Source organism: Lycorma delicatula, chromosome 5 (genome assembly GCF_047948215.1).
Source record: "Lycorma delicatula isolate Av1 chromosome 5, ASM4794821v1, whole genome shotgun sequence".
Taxonomy (NCBI): Eukaryota; Metazoa; Arthropoda; class Insecta; order Hemiptera; family Fulgoridae; genus Lycorma; species Lycorma delicatula.
Genome location: NC_134459.1, coordinates 110111198 through 110131524, shown reverse-complemented (window position 1 = coordinate 110131524; position 20327 = coordinate 110111198). Strand labels below are relative to the sequence as shown.

Sequence of the window (20327 nt, the reverse complement as noted above, 5' to 3'; positions counted from 1 at the left end):
ATTTACCATTTATATAACTAAATAGCCGAACGACTTCCATTCCCATCTGTCCAGGTGGCTCCACCCTTGGACCCTCCACAGCTCGCTTCGCTCGCCATTACCGACTAGCCAGGATCCCGGTAGTTACCCTCATGGTTGTGAGAATAATAATGATAAACAACAATTAAAATATTCAGATTTTATAGAAACCTGAAAAAGAGACTAAATTACAAAAGAGAGAATAATAGTAACTCTGGTAACTACGCGTAAAGTACACGGACCTTTACTCGTAGTTACGAGTAAAGTACACTAAAGTACACGGATGACAAAAGATTCGCAACCTATTTCTGTTATTAAGGTGACAGAAATTAATTTTTTCTTCGTTAATGAATTTCTTTAATTGACAACTTCAAACCCAAGAAGGCTAGGGTCTCAGTCTATGGCTTAAAACGTTTCCTGTTATAACACGAATGTATCCAGGAAACTTGAAAGCAATCGGTCGGTTGGTTCTCGCGTGCTTCAAGAACAAAAAAAAAACTTTGGGCTTTATACTCGTATATAAAAATGATTAAAATTGTGATTAAAATATATTGTATAATGAATTCAACATATAAGCTTTTTTTATGAGAAAAAATTAATACTGAAGTTTTTAAAGTAAATATGGAATAAATTATTGCAAATGTCCAAAAATCAATCAGAAAACATCGTATTTAGATTATGACATATCCACTACTCAAAATTTAATTTTAGAACAATATTATCAAACACAGTTTATGAAATAAAACTTCGTATAATAATAATATTTCAGTCTATTTCATGCACCAATAATTACATAAAACTGCAGTTTATTTATATATTTATAATATCTTTCTAGAGTTCTATCTACTTTGCCAACTGCATCAACAGATGATATTTATTTTCTAACATCAATCTAAATATTAATATTGTTACTATTACTGTTTAAAACTCATATATAATACTCGTAATAATCTTTTCAACGTCTAAATTTCCTTTTTTAATGTTATTATGTTTTTTTTAAATATATTCAGAATAATAATTCCAGTGTATGCTCTGAACTTAATGCCCTATTTTGAAAAAAAAAAATCCCCATACTTTTCATAATTTATTATTCATAATTGAAGGTTTGAAGGTAAATAAAAATTTCAGAGGCGTCTGTAGTATCTTAGTTGATAAGCTATTATACTTTTTAGACTGCCTGATTGTTAAAAATATTTATTGTATCGTCTAAAGAAACTATCAGGAAGTAGGACTAATTTTTATAAAATTAAGTACTATCAGGAAGTAGGACTAATTTTTATACATTTCATACTTTTTTTTTAATATATATTTTGTGTAAGATATTTTTTTTCAACAACATAATACTTGAAGATTGTAATTCAATTGGTTTTTAAATAAAATTCTTATTGAAGTTATAAATACATTTAATCTGTTATTAAGTAAAAAAATCTTAATCTGTTAAGATTAATCTATTGAAAAGACAATTGAAAATGAGGAATTTAATTTTAAACATCATGTGGAATACTGTTTCTGTTGCCTATTCCAAGAATTGTTTTTTTATTCCAAGTTAAATTTTATTTCTTTATGTTAATTATTACGGATGTTACAATAACTTTATTATCCTTTGGCCAAATAAACGCGGAAAATAGCATCAAAATGAAATTTCTGATATTAACTTTTCTTTTTAAGAAAATCATTCTAATTATAAATTATTTCTATTTAAAAACGTTAATAACTGAAGAACTAAAGATAGATAAATGTAATATGTATTACTATTATTATTTTTTTATATGTATATATTGTGTTTTATATGTATTATATGTATATTAGTATTGTGTAAAGATATTTAATCTTAATAATGAAAGATGTGAACTCGTTTTCTGTACCGAAACGTTTTAATATAATTTATTGACAAAGTTAGTAAATGTTATATTTTAATCATTCGCGTATTTAAACTATACAATAATTTCTTCTATAATATTTAATTTTATGAAGTTCTCAAGACTGGATGAACGAAATAATTTTATTAAAGTAAAATTATTATTTTTAAGCACGGAACGAAACGCAAGTATAGTGAAAGAGTGGCTCATTACCCCCAGTATAGATTGCAGAGCTTGAACATATGTCCCTTGCTGCTGGATCATTCTTAGGAAAAGGCGATTATGTGTTTTATCGTGACGGATATTCATAATTATTGAAGAAACGGAAAGGTGGATTGCGTTCCGATCCTCCTCGATCATAGATATTTGAAACGGGATGAGGGTGTCCTCTAAAAATGTTGCATAATTGCGTCTTTCTCCCCGCGCGATGCCCTTTCAATCCGTTCTCTGAAACTATTACGATGCTAGAATCGAGAACGGGCTAGCAGCATTGTACCTTATGAGCCCTCGTTCATGCACTGTACATTGAGAGATGTATACGGTATTAGGTACAGAAATTTAATATTAAGGGTAAATATTGTAGATAGTTTTCAGTCGGTTTGATAAATTTCGGTTGCGTTAGTTAGGAAACAGAAACCTGGTACTGTGAGAGAGGGCTTCTTCTGATATTCTATTTTGACAAGTGTTATATAATATTAAACAGCGGCTCATGACTTTTCGCCGACATTTTTCCTTAGTAAAGAATACAATTTTATTAGCTTAAAAATGAATTTTTATAATGTTTTTCGTAAAAAAAAAAAAAATAGAAAATAAATCAATTAATTCGAGCAAATGCTAAAAATGTATCTCCAAGAATCTTAATCAAAGCGGGGTCCTTTCGAGAGTGTCTAGTTTCTTATGTCCTTACTTATCAACCACTTATCGAAAACTTTTAAAGTAAATACTCTTAAATTTAGGGGAATTTTAACAAAAAAATTCACGGTAAACGTATCAGGGCTATGTTTTAAGATGATAGGACAGGCTTCATTTTATTATCACTTGATAAGTGAGTTGATTTGTATGCACGGTTATCCTTTTTCTTTTTCCCTTTATGGATCTTACTTTTTTAATTTTTTTTACCTTTTTCTAGTAAATTAGTCATGATTATTTTTTTATCATACTAATATAATAAATAGAAATAAATAGATCATTCACTTTATTAAATATCTATAATTTTATATTAACTTTCTTTTTTAAATTTTTATTTCATATAAAAATATTTTATTCCTAATTTTAAAATTTTCATAGAACTGGGCTTAAGTCTAATTGATTTATATATAATGGACACAACTTGCTTATTGTATTGTAAGTTTTATTATTAATATCTGTAAATTCCCTTCGATCAAGATCTAGATTTATTAATAGTAATTAGAATATAAAGATTCATTAAGTTCATAAATTATACACACCTAAATTTTTTTAATTATTAATACTCTACATACTTAGTACCTATACGAAGTATAAATTTGTTAGCGTACGGAAAATTTCTTACAGGGATTCTATTTATGGATGAAAGGCTTGGCTTTGTTGCAGTCTATCTACTGCAGTGGATTAATTTTTTCCAGATAATTCTTGAGTTATTACATGGCTGTGAATACACTACATAAACTGCACCTTTCTCCTTCATCGGAAACAAAGACCAATTGGTTACCTACTCTACATCTTCCCTGAGCACATTCCTATTCCCATATAGACATTTCATAGAATCTGATGTTTAGTAATACTGTCATGACATAGGTTGTTTAGGTGTGCTCATTAAAAAATAAATAAACTATTAAAAAAAAAATTCTGTCCTAATTTACTTTCCTGGCATCATAGCTATGCTGCAAGAATTAAACTATGGTAATCAGTAAAATATGGGGGTTTTCTCGACGTTTCATGAACCAGAGATCCCCAAAAAAACAAATAAAGTAATTTTCGCACGTATGTACTGGTGTTGGCGTGTTTGAATCTTAACTCGACTGGATAAACTGATTTTGATGAAATTTTGTACAGAGACTCATGTATATCGGAAGATTTGTTGGTAAAGTTTGAGGTCAATATCTCCAGGGGATAGGATAGATAGTTTTTTTGGGTCAATTTTCTCAAAATTTTGCATCATAACACGCCACTTTGTATTAAGCTCAGTACATGCATACATACTTATTTTAGCATCTTTAAAAAATCTAATGTGGACACTACATGACTTCCTTGTACGCCTATTAGATAACATATATTTTTTATTACATTTTGTTATTATTGAATTATTATTTATTGTAATTTTTTTTTTACAATCTGAGGTTTATAATTATTAACAAATCAATATATTAAAATTAAAAAAAAAGGAAATGAAGTCAGTCGCATTCGAATCTATATGCCTTCCCCTCGTAAAATCCAAATAATTCCTTAATTAAACTTTTTTGGCCTATAACTCTGGAACCAATGAAAATAAGTACCACATGATATATTGTTGAAAAGCTCTCTATGAGGGCTTATTGCAGTTAAGAAAAAGTCCAATATCCAAATATTTTTGGATTTTGGGTTTGTTTGGATACTTTTGGTTCAGTCGATTGCAATCAAAATGGGAGGTGCATAACTAGACGTTACAGCAGTCCTAAATCCAAAATTTCAACATTCTACGGCTAATCGTTTTTGAGTTATGCGAGATACATACGTACGTACAGACAGACGTCACTTCGAAATTAGTTAAAATGGATTCAGGGATGGTGAAAATGGAGATTTCCGTTGAAACCTGAAGACCGAAATATTTCGCGATTACAATACAAGGAAAAAAAATTGCCTCAAAATTCTCCCTTCCCAAAAATTTAACAAAGGTATCTTTTTCATATTGGATATTTTTTATGTTTTCTTGGGTATAGTATTATTGCAAGTGACCCAAAAAAAAACATAGTTTGGATCCCCACCCCAAAACAGAAATCTTAGGTAACCTTTTTCATGTTTAATTATTATTGTTTTAACTGTATTAGAATAAATAACTAATGTCAGGATAGTATTACAGCTTTGTTGTCAATTTTTTTAACAACTTACTTTTTCTACAAGTGAACAGTTGCCTAGTGCTGGTGTTTACACCTTCTCAATACAATAATTTTATGTATATTGCTGTATGTAAAATTCCGTTTGATGGGTAATTAGAAAATAGTGAATATTATGAACGTATGTGAAGAAATATTTATAAACCTTCTTGTAAATACTAAGTGAGATATTTATTGTAATTATATTTTAATAATTCCTTTTTGTTGTAACGTGTACATCTAACATTTGATAATAAAATATTATAACAAGAGATAATTATTAAAAATTAAAAAACACGACTGCCGAAAAAACATTGCCGACAAACATTGCTCTTTTGTTTCGGTTTGGTTCTATCGTGATTTTGTATTAAGTAGCAAATACCCCGTTGGAATTTTGAAAATCGAACGATTGTTTGCAGAGATATTGTAAGAGCACTCCATTGCATCTCCCAAACAGCGTCCCAGGGGTACCCCGTTTGTAGCCAGTTAATGGTGATAATTGGTCTAGCCTCGCACCAGGTGGTCGCATCACCTCACCACTCTAGCCTCACGTGCAGTCCCCATGGGAAGCCCATTGTTATTGAACAGAAATATTTTAAATTTATTTAATTTTTTTTAATATTATTTAACGTAAATTTAATTCTATTATTTTTGTAAATTTATTGATTCGATTGATTTGGGTCATTCAATTTAAACCCATCTACCACAGTGACAGAGGCTCACAGTTCACAGGTTATCAATTCAATTCATTAAAGTTTGTACTTCAACTGGCCAATCTCCACTACTACATACATTTTTACAAATACACATACATATATTTATTTATATAGCCTATGACAGTTCCAGAAACGTAAGGATTCTGCGAACTCATTCCTCTAAGTCGGTTCGGCCGTTGAGCTGCTACGGTGGAAAAAACATACACCGTAAAAACATTACACTCCTTCTTGAGCAGTGGCGTAAATTATTAATTTTATCTATTTAGTTTTATTAATAAACGAAAGCGATTATTAGTTAATATTTAGCAATAAAATTGTGGCGCATAGCGGACTAATGATGGTGCGCCGGGCGGATGCACACGGCTCCCTCTACGACTCTCTCCCGTTAGAAGCACTCTGTCGTTATTTAATTTACAGATTATTTTATTTAATTTCTAAGCGTAGATTATTTTTAATTATATTTTACATTTGTATTTTTTTACTATTATTATTATTATTATTTTTTTTATTATTATTATTATTATTATTTACTAATCTTTATATATAAAAATGTAAATGTTCGTTTCTTAAAATCTTAAATCTCCGAAAGTTCTTCACAGATTGCATTGAAATGTTGACATAACGTTGTAAGCGAATTCGCGCGGTTTTATATACCAACTTTTTGTATACCTATGATGTCACACAAAAAAAAATAGCGCTATCTGTTGAACGTAAAAGCAACACACGCTATACTAAATATTTTACAATTCCATTTCCGTGTGTGTCCGCTGTAGACTTAAAAACTACTGGACCGATTTACGCGCGGGGAAAAGGGAGAAAGGGAAAATTGGAAAAGGGAAAATCGTAAAAGAAAAAGAAGGAGAAAATGGAAAAAAGAAAAAAGGGAGAAACGAGGAAAAGAAAAAACGGGAAAAGGAAATGAAAACGGGAAAGGAGAAAAGGGAAATAACGGAAACAGAATGGGGAAAGGAAATGAGGGAAAGGGAAAATGAGGAAAAGAAAAGGGAGTATGATAAAAATATAATGGGAAATCGAAAATGGGAAAAAGAAGGAAAAAGGGAAAGGGGGAAAGGAGCGTGGTAAGGGGATAAAGGAAAATGGGAGAAAGGGTAAAAGGGAAAAGGGAAAGGCTAAATTTTTTGAAGTTCTGTAATGTTCATTTTGTTAACGTTTTATCAAATTTTCAATTGTGTTCATTTAATATACTGAAATCTAGCATTAGCGAAGCATTGCCGGGTTGCTATTTTTATTAATAAAAGAAGTGGATTATTAATTAGTAATAATTAATAGATTCTGTATTATTAGTAATACAGTACATGCTTACATGATCGATATAATGCTCGTCAAATACTCATATGACTTATTCTTAAAATTTTATAAACAATAAGTAAGAAGCAACACCAACAAATAAGGGCAAGAAGAAATAACATGCTTGCATGATCAAACATACTGTCCGTCAAAAAATCATAAAGTTTTTTCTAAAATGTATATAAATAAAAAATAACAAAAATAATAATAAGTTTCCAGCGCGGAGTTATACATCTAAATCAGTTCAGCTGTTGAGTTGCTGTGGTGGAAAAAACATGCATTTATACACCCTAAAAACATTACACTCCTTCTTGGGCAGTCGTGTAAAATTAGAGATTTAATATTTTAAATAATATTAATATTTTAGATCTAAATAATGGGATAATAAAAATGTACAACAATTATTAAGGAAAAGTGACTTACTGTTGACACATTGTACTACATTGTATTACATTATACATTGTACTCAGTACTAATACTAATGTGTACTAATTAGTACTGAGTACACACACACACACACACACACACACACACACACACACACACACACACACACACAATATTATGTGGGGTAGAAATAATTATTTTTGTCTTAGGAGTACGCGATCACTGATCAAGTTTGGAGATCACTGATCATGAGTTACAATCTTACTTATATACTTATAAATATTTAAAAATTGTGTAAAATTACTCAGCGCTAAAATATTAATTTATTTGGTTTTATTTTCCCCATATTAAGCAATTTCTTTCTTTTTCTCTGTACCAATTAAAAAGTAACTAGAAAAATCTCTGACTTAATTTAAATTTAAATTCTGGATGTAAAATTTCCTTAAATATTTTCATTTTAATTGAGTTAAAAAATATTTCATGATTATTTTAAATTAAATATTGTACATCTATTTTTCACGCATAAGATTGTTACAAAATAATAAAAAAGTTTTACGTATCACGAACTTGGTGAATGTTAATGAAGAACAAAATTGTGTTATTCTAGGAACGAAGAATAAAGTAGGATCGGATTCGTATTAATGCATTGAGGCAGGTAATGGAAGCTGGTGCAATGTTCGTGAACGTTGCACCAGCATACAAGGATAAGCTATTGCAACGCAACCAGCTAACTTCAGCTGCTTATGCAACCAACTTTCTTTTGATTTATAGTCCTGAAATGATATTAAATACTCCCGAGAAATTTTTTTTCTATCTTATACTGAAAATGATGTAGATGATTTTCAGTTCAGATATTTTTAATATCCAGTTAAAAAGATTAATTGTAAAATTGTATTAAATACTAATACGTCTAGACAATGTTGTAAATAGGGATTATAATGTTTTTTTCTTATTCGTTACTCCTGGATTTGAAAAATTAATAATTATTAGATGATATCTCACTTTTCGTATTCTAAAATGTACCGTTGTTCAATGTGTACGATATAAATTTTTAACAACAGTGCAATACATATTTTTACCTCATCTCTTAGCTCGTATTATTAATAGGATGCCATATTTGCTTGTAAGGCCCGTAATGACATCATAGTTGTTGATATTTCGAATGTTGGGCTTAGGAGTGCCAAGATTAAGTGTAAGGAATCATCCTATGCCTGAGTTAGGAACGCGTCTTTCATCGTTGGCTAGACACAATATGTCTATTATTCATAGATTAAGCAGGGACAGTGATATTTTTGATATGAAATTTGTAAAGAAGGTCAAAGATCAGCTATATATAAGGGAATTTGTTTAAAATCCATTAAATTAATTAATATAATTTGTATCACTGGTCTTTATTGCGCGATATATTGGCTTTGCTGTTTGTTGTATTGTACAAAATAAAATAATATAATTATTATTATTATTATAACATTAAAAATTAAAATTACTGTTATTGCAAAGAATGTGTCTAAGATTGTTTTACGACCCACCCACTAAAACAGATTCAAAAGAATGAAAGATTAATTATAAAATTAATATGTTAACCGTATAAAAAATTGTTTTATTTAAGCTTAGAAATTTTTTTTGAGATATAAGGAATTGATTCCTTGGTGCTCAGTTTATCAAACTAAAGAGTAAATTATATCGAGCCATGAAAATAAAACAGCTTCAAATACATAGAATTTTCATTTATTTTCTGTTTTTTGACAACAAAAGCTGCTGGTCATAAAAACTTTAATGGTAGGTCCCGGTCCATAATTTATAAGTACAATAAAAATCCATAAAAGTTTGTAATAGATTGTATAAATTTGTTTTTGAAAGCTGTGATATTTATTTTAGAAGGACTCTTAGAAATATAATCAAATTTGTGGGAAGAGTCGATTTTCTACTTCAATTTGTGATGGAAGAGTGAGAGAGAGCGAAAGTGAGATAGATAGAAATCTAAAAAAAATCTGGCAACACAGTTGTAGGACTTTCCCGTCACGCAGCTTTTTTCTGATGCACGGCTTACACACGCTACTTAAATTAAGCTACTTATTATTTTATTTAAATACATTTTTTTTTTTTGTTTATTTAACTCAATTATTCTAACTTCTTTCTTTTTCCTGTTTAGCCTCCGGTAATTACCGTTCAGATAATACTTCAGAGGATGATATGTATGAGTGTAAATGAAGTATAGTCTTGTACAGTCTCAGTTCGACCATTCTTGAGATGTGTGGTTAATTGAAACCCAGCCACCAAAGAACACCGGTATCCACGATCTAGTATTCAAATCCATGTAAAAATAACTGACTTTACTAGGACTTGAACGCTGGAACTCCAGACTTCCAAATCAGCTCATTTGGGAAGACGCGTTCACCACTAGACCATCCCGGTGGGTTCAATTATTCTAACTATAGCGCGCTCGCATACCATATTTAATTCGCGCGGGTGTGGTGATACTAGCGGCCACTTTAAATATTTTTTACACTTTAAATATTATTCGTTTGTTTAATTCTACCGCTCACCTGTGATGTCATAACATATCAGACGACTACAGCTGTACGTTAGTGCTATACTAGTCCTTCTTGTAAATGAGGACATTTACTGTAAGTCCTCAATTACATGAGGACTGTAAGTGGGTACAGTATACCCACTTAGCCTCTAGTTTATTTAGCTCATTTTTTTTGGGTAAGGGTTCGATTTTGGAAACTATTTTTGTAAATATTGTTACTGTTCGCAAATTTTTCTAAGAAAAATAAGACCTTAATGAGGTGAAATCTCGAGATACTGAGGGCAACCTTGCTCTACAGCCTCATCCTAGCCATCCCCTTAACCTTTTAAGTTGAAACTTTATTGACATCAATGTCCCATTTGTAGAAGTAATCTCATCAAGTTTGGTCAGAATCGGTCCCGTAGTCTGGAGATATAAGAAGGGCAAGACACACGCGCGCGCGCGCGTACATACCAACATCCGGAAAATTTCCATCCGGTGAAAACCACATAATTGGACCTGCTATAATACTTCCCCTTCTAAAGCTGTAGCTTTGCTATAGCGCTAGACGAGAAAGTAATTATTTGACTTAATGAACGGAGCTTTTATAAATAAATATGTAAAATATCATTTTTGAGATTTCACAGACTGCATTATTCTTTATATTCTTATAAATTAGTTATATATATCCCTTTTAGACAAAATAATTTTCTTTTCTTGTTTACTGTTTCCATAAGCTTAATTACAAAAAAAGATTGATGTGGACACACACATGACTTCCTTGTACGCCTATTAAATTACATATACACATTTTTTTTTTTTAAATGAATAGTACATAAAATCTTATTTCATTAACTTTGATATTTCTTTCTTTTTTTTATTATTGAATTATTATCTATCGTAAAACTTTTTTACAATCAGAGGTTAATAGTTACTAATAAATCAATATATTTAAATTTAAAAAAAGAGTTAAAAAAAACAAGATGAAGTTTGATCTGATGTGCCTTTCCTTTGCAAGACCCAAATATTTCATTAATAAAATTTTATTTGGCTATAACTCTGGAACTAATGAAAATAAGTACCACTTATAATATATCGTTGAAAAGCTCTCAATGACAAAAAAAATCCAAAATACTAATTTTTTGTATTTTGGGCTTCTTTGGACACTTTTGGTTCAGTCGATTGCAATAAAAAGGGGAGGTGCTCAACTAGATGTTACAACAGTCCTAAATCCAAAATTTCAACATCCTACGGCTAATCGTTTTTGAGTTATGCGAGATACAATCGTACGTATGTACAGACGTCATGCCTAAACTAGTCAAAATAGATTCGGACATGGTCAAAGTGGATATTTCCGTTGAAATCTGAAAACCGAAATTTTTTCCGATTACAATATAATGTAAAAATAATGCTAAACTGTATGACTACAATAATTATAAATTTTTCACACCATTTATGCGTGCAGATTATTCTATTAACTGTACATAAAAATTAATTATTTGTTATTAATTGATTAAAAAGTAAGAATTGATTTGAGTTTTTAGGCTGAATGTGACGTATACTTAAGCATGATTTGAAAAAGAATACTAAATGATGTTGTAATTTCCTTACGGCAGTTTATCAAATTTTTTTCTGCTGGAAATTATTGGTAATTCTGAAGTTAAAAATTTTCTGAATAGATTAAGAAGAAAAAAATTATACAATTTAACTAGTTATTTTATATTAAATTATATAATAATTACTTTATTTTTTTTATTAAACATTTTAATATTGAAATAAAGAATAAAGTATGTAATTTAATTAATTAATATTCAAAAAGTTTATTCTCATTAAATATTTCTTAAATATTTAGTAAAGAAACTTTACACAATATTATCGTATAAATAAATAAAAGCCGACTCTTTAAATGTTATATTTCATAATTATAAACTTAGTTTTTTATTTTTATTTTGAATAGAGTTGGCTCAAATCCAACGCATCAGTTACCTATAATCATACATAATACTTGTTTTCATAAGATAGAATGACCTCAGTTAACTGCTTTACGTTATAAAAGTTCATAACAAAATGAACCTGAATTCTTCGAACATTGAAGGACACTTAATCAATGAAGTCATAATGAATAAAACCCCTTTCCACAATAAAAAAACATTTTGGATAGATAACATCTAAAAAAATGGCAAACACGATAATCGTCCAAATTTTACGAAGTAAATGATTAACAAATTATTACGTCAGTTGAGAAATTATGCAAACTTTTATGTAACAACTTTATATTCAAAGGTGTTTACTAAGAAATCTATAGTTTATTTACCTGTTATAAAGCACACATTTTAATTTCATAATGTGTATATATAAATCATAATAAATAAGGAAGTTAATAAAAAATTGCATCAATGTTCTATAATCCCAGAAGCAATTTTTATTGTTTAAAAGAATCTTTCCTATTATAAAGTAAATTACCTGAATTTTTCCTACTCTTTATTAATTTATTAGATCCTAATAATTCATTCAAGTTTTTTTCCTTTTGTAAACGTACATTACTGGTTTTTACAATTCATTTAGAACATATGTCAACATTTTAAGGTGAATGAAAGAAAAAAAATTAACAATAAATTTCCTTAGTATTTTACTTTATTATGACGCATTATATTTTTATTTTCTGATGAAATTATAGTATTCTTTTCACCAATGATGCATGCAAATATCTTTGAACATAGAATAAATTTCTATGAAGCGCTAAAGGAACAATAAAATAAATATTTTTACTCTTTCCTTCTATTGCCTCATTCACGTTTACATATTGGATATTTTCAGTTTCAGAAGTAAATTTTTCTTATTATTTTTCTTTTATGATATAATTTTTTTATAAAAAAGTAATTTTGTTTTTAAAAATCCGGTATTAAAAAATTAATTCGGTTACTAAATCGATTACTAATTACTAAAATTATGTAATAAATTATTTTCCTTAACTATAGTATTTATAGTAATTTTAGTTTTTTTTTTTTTATAAATACGTAAGTAAAATTATGTCATTCCATTGAATGACACCGTTTTTAATCATTTTTAAAATTTTCGATTTTAATCATTGTTAAAATCTAAACTTCTGTTGAAAAAGTAATTTATTAAAAACAAAAGACTCGTAAATATTTAGGTAGGATATCAGTTTTGTTATCGGATTTTGGAGAAAAAAATTATTTTCAAACTATTTTTTTTTTACTGAAATAGATAATAAAGCCAGGAAAAATAAAGTAGTAGGTCAGTTGATCATCAGTTGCCATGAAAAGAAAGAAGAGTTAGTTATCGTAAATAACATTTCTGCAGATGAAAAAGACTGTTTACAGTTTGATCAAATAAGAAGTAAGGATGAATATATCAGAAATAAATTAGGTTAACTGCAAGAATGGTTGATAACTGTCTTCAATGGCAGTAATATTTAGAAAAAATTACTCAAGTTTAAGGTTTCATACCGCAAGAGATATGGGATGTTGAGAGGTCATAGAATAAATGACAATAGCAGTTTTTATAATCTTAATTACATAGAAATTAATTTTTTTCTCGAAGGATTTTTTATAATCATTACTTTATGACTAGATAATTTGTAAGTTCGGAAAAAACGAGCCTAATCACTAATAGAATGAAGAAAAAATATTAACTCAAAAGTTAATGCAATTCTAGTGCAGAATATCGAGAAATTTGATATTTAGTGCATTTAATATTAAACAATACAAAGTTATTGAATATATAAAGTCTGTAGAATTGGCTGAAATATCACTCAAAATTATTACACAAATATCAGAAATCACTTTATATATATTATGCTCTGAAAAATTTCTCAAATGGTATCTCGTTCGATAATGGGCCTAAAAATTAAAAGGGTATCACAAATATATATTTCTATATCAAATAAGTCTTTGTACATTAAAAATTGGTTTTAAATGAGAGATTCTGTAGCTATACTTTGAGGAATAAGTGTAGAAATGATAAAAAACCTATTTCTTTAAATAGTTCCGCAGTTAAAATACTTTATCAATTATTTTTAATTGATTGTAACGACAATAATATTTAAAACTAAAATAAATTGCAATATCTTAAAGAGCACCGTTCGGGGAATAATATATCAAATTTACATACTAATGTTTTTAAAATAAGATGCGTTCTTTCTAAGTAAGGAAACTTTTGTTTTGTTTTATTCATACGTTGAGGAAAATAAGTAGAATTCAAACAATAAATTTATACATTTAATAATTAATAAATAAAATCTTGATTTTTATGCCACTGAATCTTGAATTTTATTTTGCACGTTTTAATAAATTTTATTTGAAGCATTTTTAGAGGTACATAACAATTGGAAATATTTTTATCAAGTTTTACTGGTCATATTTTTTATGACTTTCTTAATAATATTCTTAGTCCATTCATAATGATGAGTGCTAAACTCAGGTAATTTCCTTATATCAAAAATACTTTCATGCTTTTATGTTTATTATATAATTCTTACATAGTTTAAAAGTTTTCTTTACTTCTTACTTCGTTTATTGAAGAAGAAAAATTGATTGAAATTTCAGAACGAAAAGTATTAACTTAGTTATAGTGGGAAATCCCAAGGTCAATCGGTGGAAAAATACTTAACAAATTACGTATATAATTTTTATTTATTTTTTCGGTTGTTACTAATATTTTTTGTAGTTTTATTATACATTTTCTCAAAAAATTATGTATTTTATTATTTTTCTATTTTTACCACCCTTCTTCCTTAACCACCGTGGTATAATCTTCATTATGTCTGACTTTTATCTTTCACTTTCTCTTATACATTTAAAAAAATTAATTAATTCCAATTTAAATACCGAAATTAAAAGTAAGATTTACTTTTAATTCTACTTCATTACCAACAGTTCTATTGTTATGTTTCAAACGTAACCGACTTAAAAGATAATTAATCAATACTCAATCACTACTTAAATTATTATTTTTTTTTTTAAATTGAATGAAAATAAAAAGATGGTTTTCATCATCAGATAAATATCATTAAAACTTTCAATAATTAGTTGACCAACCACTCCGCCGATCTCCGTGGCGGAGTGATAGCGTCTTGACCTTTCATTCGGGGGTTCCGGCTTCAAATTCCGCTTTCATTCGGAGGTTCCGGGTTCAAATCCCGATCATGTATGGCAATTTTAAATACGCTACAAAATTTCATATTCCCAATTACAAGCTTCTCTGTAAGCTTCTATGGTGAATTAATTATCAAGCAAACAAAAAATTTAAAAAACTGATCAAAAATTTGTAGGACTTTTCCGTCACACGGATTTTTTCTGATGTAAGGCTTACACACACAACTTAATTAAAAATATTTGTATTTTTATTTAAATATAATATTTTTCAACAACTATACCTCAGTGCTACACTAGCGCTTCTTGTGGTTAGAGAGGGTATTGTTGACACAGTATACCCAATTATCCACTGATTTAGAGCATTTTTTGGGTGGGGGGGGCAATTTTGAAAAAATTCTTTTTTCAAATATTATTTTTTAATTATTAACAAATGTGCCTAAGAAAAATGAGACCTTAATTAGGCGAAATATCGAGATACTGAGGGTAACCTTGCTCTACAGCCTCACCCCCTTGACCTTTTAAGTTCAAAATTAAATGGCACTATGCCCCATATATAGAAGTAGTTTGGCCAAGTTTGGTCAAAATCGGTCCAGTAGTTCTGGAGATATAAGATGATTTAGGATGCGACACCGAACATATATGCGAATATCCGGAATATTATCATCCGGTTTTTTGGGTTCCTTAGGTGTCAAAACGTCAAGATTCGATGAAAACTGCATTTGTCCACATTGGACCGATTACAATACTGTAGAAGGGATGTAGATCCCTTCTACATCTGTAGCGTTAGACGGGAAAGTAAATAATTATTGATGAAAAGATGTTATATGTAAAAATGTTAAATTTATTATAGCATATTCTATAACAAATTTGATAAAATTACGTTTTGTAGTAATCTAGGATATTAAATTATGGATTCGATTATAAAAAGTTTTTCATAGAAGAATACTTTTAACTTATCAAATAAATCTTCTGATCACACAGCAATCAGTAAAACAAATTAAAATTATAGACAAGAAAAAGTGTTTAGTTTCTGGAATTAAGTTGACAGAAACGAACAGGTTCGTTATTGGCAGCGATTGAACTTATACCCTAAGACTTCAATAGAATTATTTTATTTAGCTATTTTTCTAATTTGTACTCAAAATTTAATGTGTCTATTAAAACAATTAAATTTATATAGTTTGAATATAGTAATAAATTTCCTGGTTAAAAAGTACTCTAAAAATGAAAATGTTTAAACGATTCAATTCATGTTACTCATCGAATTTATAATGGTTTTAAAGTATGTGTTAATAAATTGAAAGTTTAATATTTATCTTCTTATGGAAATAAATATTTGTTTATTAAGATTTAAGTGTCTGTGAACATATGAGTACATAGCATACAGGCCATATATAATTACAGGCATTTAAAAAAAGAAGGAAAATTTATAATTACGCACGGGTGAGAATAGTATGACATAAAAATAGTAAGTTATTTATATAAATATAATGTATTGTTGTATGAAGGAAATAAATCGTTAAATGGAATCCCCCATTTGATTGATCACGAAATTTATTACCTTTTTCTTTCACTTTTTTTTTTAATGACGCATGTGTAAGAGAAAGAAAAAGGGTACGATTACTTATTTAGTTACATTTGTTTATTTAGTTATTTTTTTAGTATATTTATGTTCTCTTGGCTTTTAACAACGAATTATCCAATCATAATTTACTTTTTTCTTTTCTCGGGATAACAATAGAAATAGTGTATGCTAAATTTTTCAGTCAATTTATAATAAAAAAAGTACTTATTCATTAATCATTAATATAAATAGTAGTAATTTTCCTTCTATATTTAATTATTAGCTATTACATGGTAAGCAGATTTAATTATTTTACTGCGTGATTCCCATAAACATGCCAATTTCTTAATTCAAATAGAGGTTGAAAAGGACGGATACATTGACAGAAAAATATTGTTTTTCACTTAAGTCTATCGATAACCTGAAAACATTTATGAATAAAACGATATAGGCTACCTAATTAAATCTAATTCTAAATAAAATGAACACATTTATACATTTAATTGATATTGCAGTAATAGACCAAAGGTTATCATTAATTTGAATAACTGGTTAATTTCTTTGGTTGTAACTATTAGTGTATGTTTAGATTTTATTCCCACCCCCTCCTAAGAATCAAATAGAGTGACTCATTTAGTTAGTGAAGTTGTCAAATTAATGATTTTTATATGTTTTTTGAAAATTATATTTAATTATTAATAAATAAGTTATATGTTATCAGCATACAAAAAAAAAAAGTTATATACGCACTTTAATGAGGGGAAAAAATTCATTCGTTTATTGATTTATTAACAAAACTCCCTTCGCCCAGCTGAAACTCTACTATTTATTTTTAAGTTAGAGTAGAAGTCGTCCATCATAACATAAGAGCTCCATAAATACCAGAACCATTCCTATTGAAACTATACCATTGGCCACAACGATAGTCATTTACCACACCTCGTGGCTTCACTCGCACTGTATACGTATTGAATATAAAAAATTGGTAATTTTTTATTAGTAATTATGTCTGGTCTATTACTCTTAAAGTTATGGCTATTCACAACTTTCCTTCTTTTATCTCTTTTACTTCAATTGATGTAAATTGAAATAGGATATTGTACCGTCTAGAACTGTTTGCATAAAAGATTTGTTCCCAAAATCAACTTTTTAATGAAATCAAAAGATAGTGAAGTTGTTTAAGAACTACTTTACCTCCAGTACAGCTCAAAGAGTTTCATCATTCCATCTTTTGACACTGCAATGGTTATACATTTTAATCGTGTTAATATAATAATAAATTGATGGAACTTCTTAGTTGAGGATGCAATAATCTACGTAGTGCCGCTTTATTCACGTAAGGATAGGTTCTCGCGGGTCGCCTCCAGATTAGACAATGATACAGAATTTAGTAAAACACAAAACACATATTAACTTTTTGAAGAAGTCGATATTGACAAAGACAATAATCGATATATAATTATACACAATGACATTAAATTTAGTTAAAGAAGTAGTTGCAGGTTATTTATTTATGATTTATACTGTAGTGGATTGGTGAGGTTTGAACTTCGGTAAATATCTGGGGATCATAAGAAAGCTATAATTAAAATTTTGTTTTGCTTTTGTTTAAGTTTTCACGATTATCGGGAACAAACGAAAAATACATTGTCTCTTTGTGTAGTAGTGGGATTAATTTTTTTTTTTTATAATATAAAGCCACGTTGGAAACTTTTAAAAGCTTCTAATTGCTCATAAAATTGAACCCGATAGTGTTACTTTGTTATAAAAATGTAGATTACCTTTGCCACAAACAACAGAAAAGATGTTAATTTGACAATCTTTTAAGTTATATATTATTATCCTTATAAAATAAATATTTTACATCACAGTTGAATGATCTATTATTTATACGGAGTTATTTAGAATAATGTTTGTTATGACACATACCTTATGGAGACTTCGGAGATCTTTTGTTTTCAACCAAAGTTATCTAGAAAAAAAAATTACAATTACTCAATAAAAAATTACGATTTCTCAATAAATTAACTTAAAATAACTAAAGTTAAACATGAAAACTTAGTTATTAAAAAAAACTTTAATTGTGATTTTATAGAAACTAATATTTTTTTTTTATAATGTAGTTTAGATTTAGTTTTGAACCAGTTCTTTAACAATTATGTAATACTGTAATTCTATACAAATTACTATCCTCAGTGCCAATAATTAATTTTATAAATTACAATTAATGTTGTTGATATCGGTCTTTTGATAGATCTACGGATTTCATTTTTTTTTTTGTTGTTTTGGAAGGGTTTTGATGAGACTTCTACGCTTTCTAAAAGAATCAACCTTGAAATTTAAAAATTGTAAAACACAACAAGAGTCTGTGACTCTCTAATATATTCCTGTAATATTCGTTAATAAAATTTTTCTGCAAGTATAGTGAAGAAATAAGTTAACTGTGATAAGAAAACAATGATTGATTTTAATAACATTCCAGATTTCTCCGATATGTATCGCAGATTTATTGATTTATCATCGGTCAGGAGTTACATTTAGTGGATCACCAGGTAATATATGTTGTTAGAAAAATGATGGCGGTCGGGGACAGTATCTGAGGTAGTTGAAAATATAACTGGTTTGGCCGGACCTTGGACTTTCAACTTCTCACGGTAACCATGTGTGCTATTCCTACCTGACTCGTTATATATTGATGAATGACATTCAACATAATTTGTCGAAAGTTATCACTTGTTGGCATAAAAAATTTTGTATACTTCAATATTTTTTTAAAAACTTTTTCTATTTTTTCACAAAAACAGGGGAAAATATGGAATAAAATTTTCGAAACGTAACAAATTTTGTCGGTATCAATTAGAATTAATTTTAGTTTTCATTTATACCAGTATTTATTATTTATTTTTTTACTTTTTTTTAAAAATGCTTCCTCCGTGGAAATAGTTTTAAAAAATGTGACTAAGGAGGCGCTTAGCACCACAGAATGTGTTATTTTCCGTTCAAACTACTAGAAAATGTTTTAAACCCTAGTTTTTTTTTTTTATTAGTACTTTAATTTAAGTCCATCCTGAGAGATAAATACTTAGAAAACAAACGTTACGCTGAGAAATTAATAACCAAAAAAAAACAATGAATAAAAAAATCAGAACATAAAAAAAATAAAGATTTAAAAATTGCATGAATTAATAAACGAAGAAAACAAAGAACTAAAGAACCTAAGAAAAGAGTAAAAAATAGAAAGCCTAATTGTCTTAAAGCAGAAAATGCAATAATTTTCCTTAAATCATTTTCTAAACATGCCGCAAACCTCGCCAAAGTTGCAGTAATTAAAAAAAAAACTATCAAAAAATTAGTATCGACTACTTCGAAGAAATCTTTTTTTATAACATATACTCAAATGAATATACAAATTAAATAAAAGATTTCACACAAAACTAATGGTTTACAAACATTTGAATTTACGTTCAAACTGATATAAATGCTTATTGGTTTTACTTAAAAGCTATTTAGAGAGATATTTAAAGTTATTTACTTCTCTACTTTCAGAGAAATCAGGTGACGACCATTTATCAGTTAGTCTGTTCAGGTATTATACAGCCAATAATCTTAAATAGAAAGTTCAAGGTCAAGAAAAGGGTAGAGAATGATGAGAAACTATGATGTATCCACGGAGAAACCGCAGCACGAGGGCATACCCGAAGAATAGCTTAAAAGGTCTTTTCTAGGCAAGCCTACTGTCCCTCAGAAGATTAGCTCATCTCTATCCCGGATGAAAACATCTGACCCTCGTAGAGGA

The 20327-nt window shown here is 28.5% G+C and overlaps 1 protein-coding gene across 2 annotated transcripts in view; it reads right to left on the bottom strand.

The window, feature by feature from the left end:
• The window catches only part of LOC142325296 (uncharacterized), a 315502-nt gene that overhangs the window by 205097 nt on the left and 90078 nt on the right, over positions 1-20327 (bottom strand). For both annotated transcript variants that reach the window (XM_075366857.1, XM_075366858.1), the window contains exon 2: positions 18461-18503. The gene's annotated coding sequence lies outside the window, so the exon portion shown is untranslated. The remainder of the gene's footprint in view (positions 1-18460; positions 18504-20327) is intronic.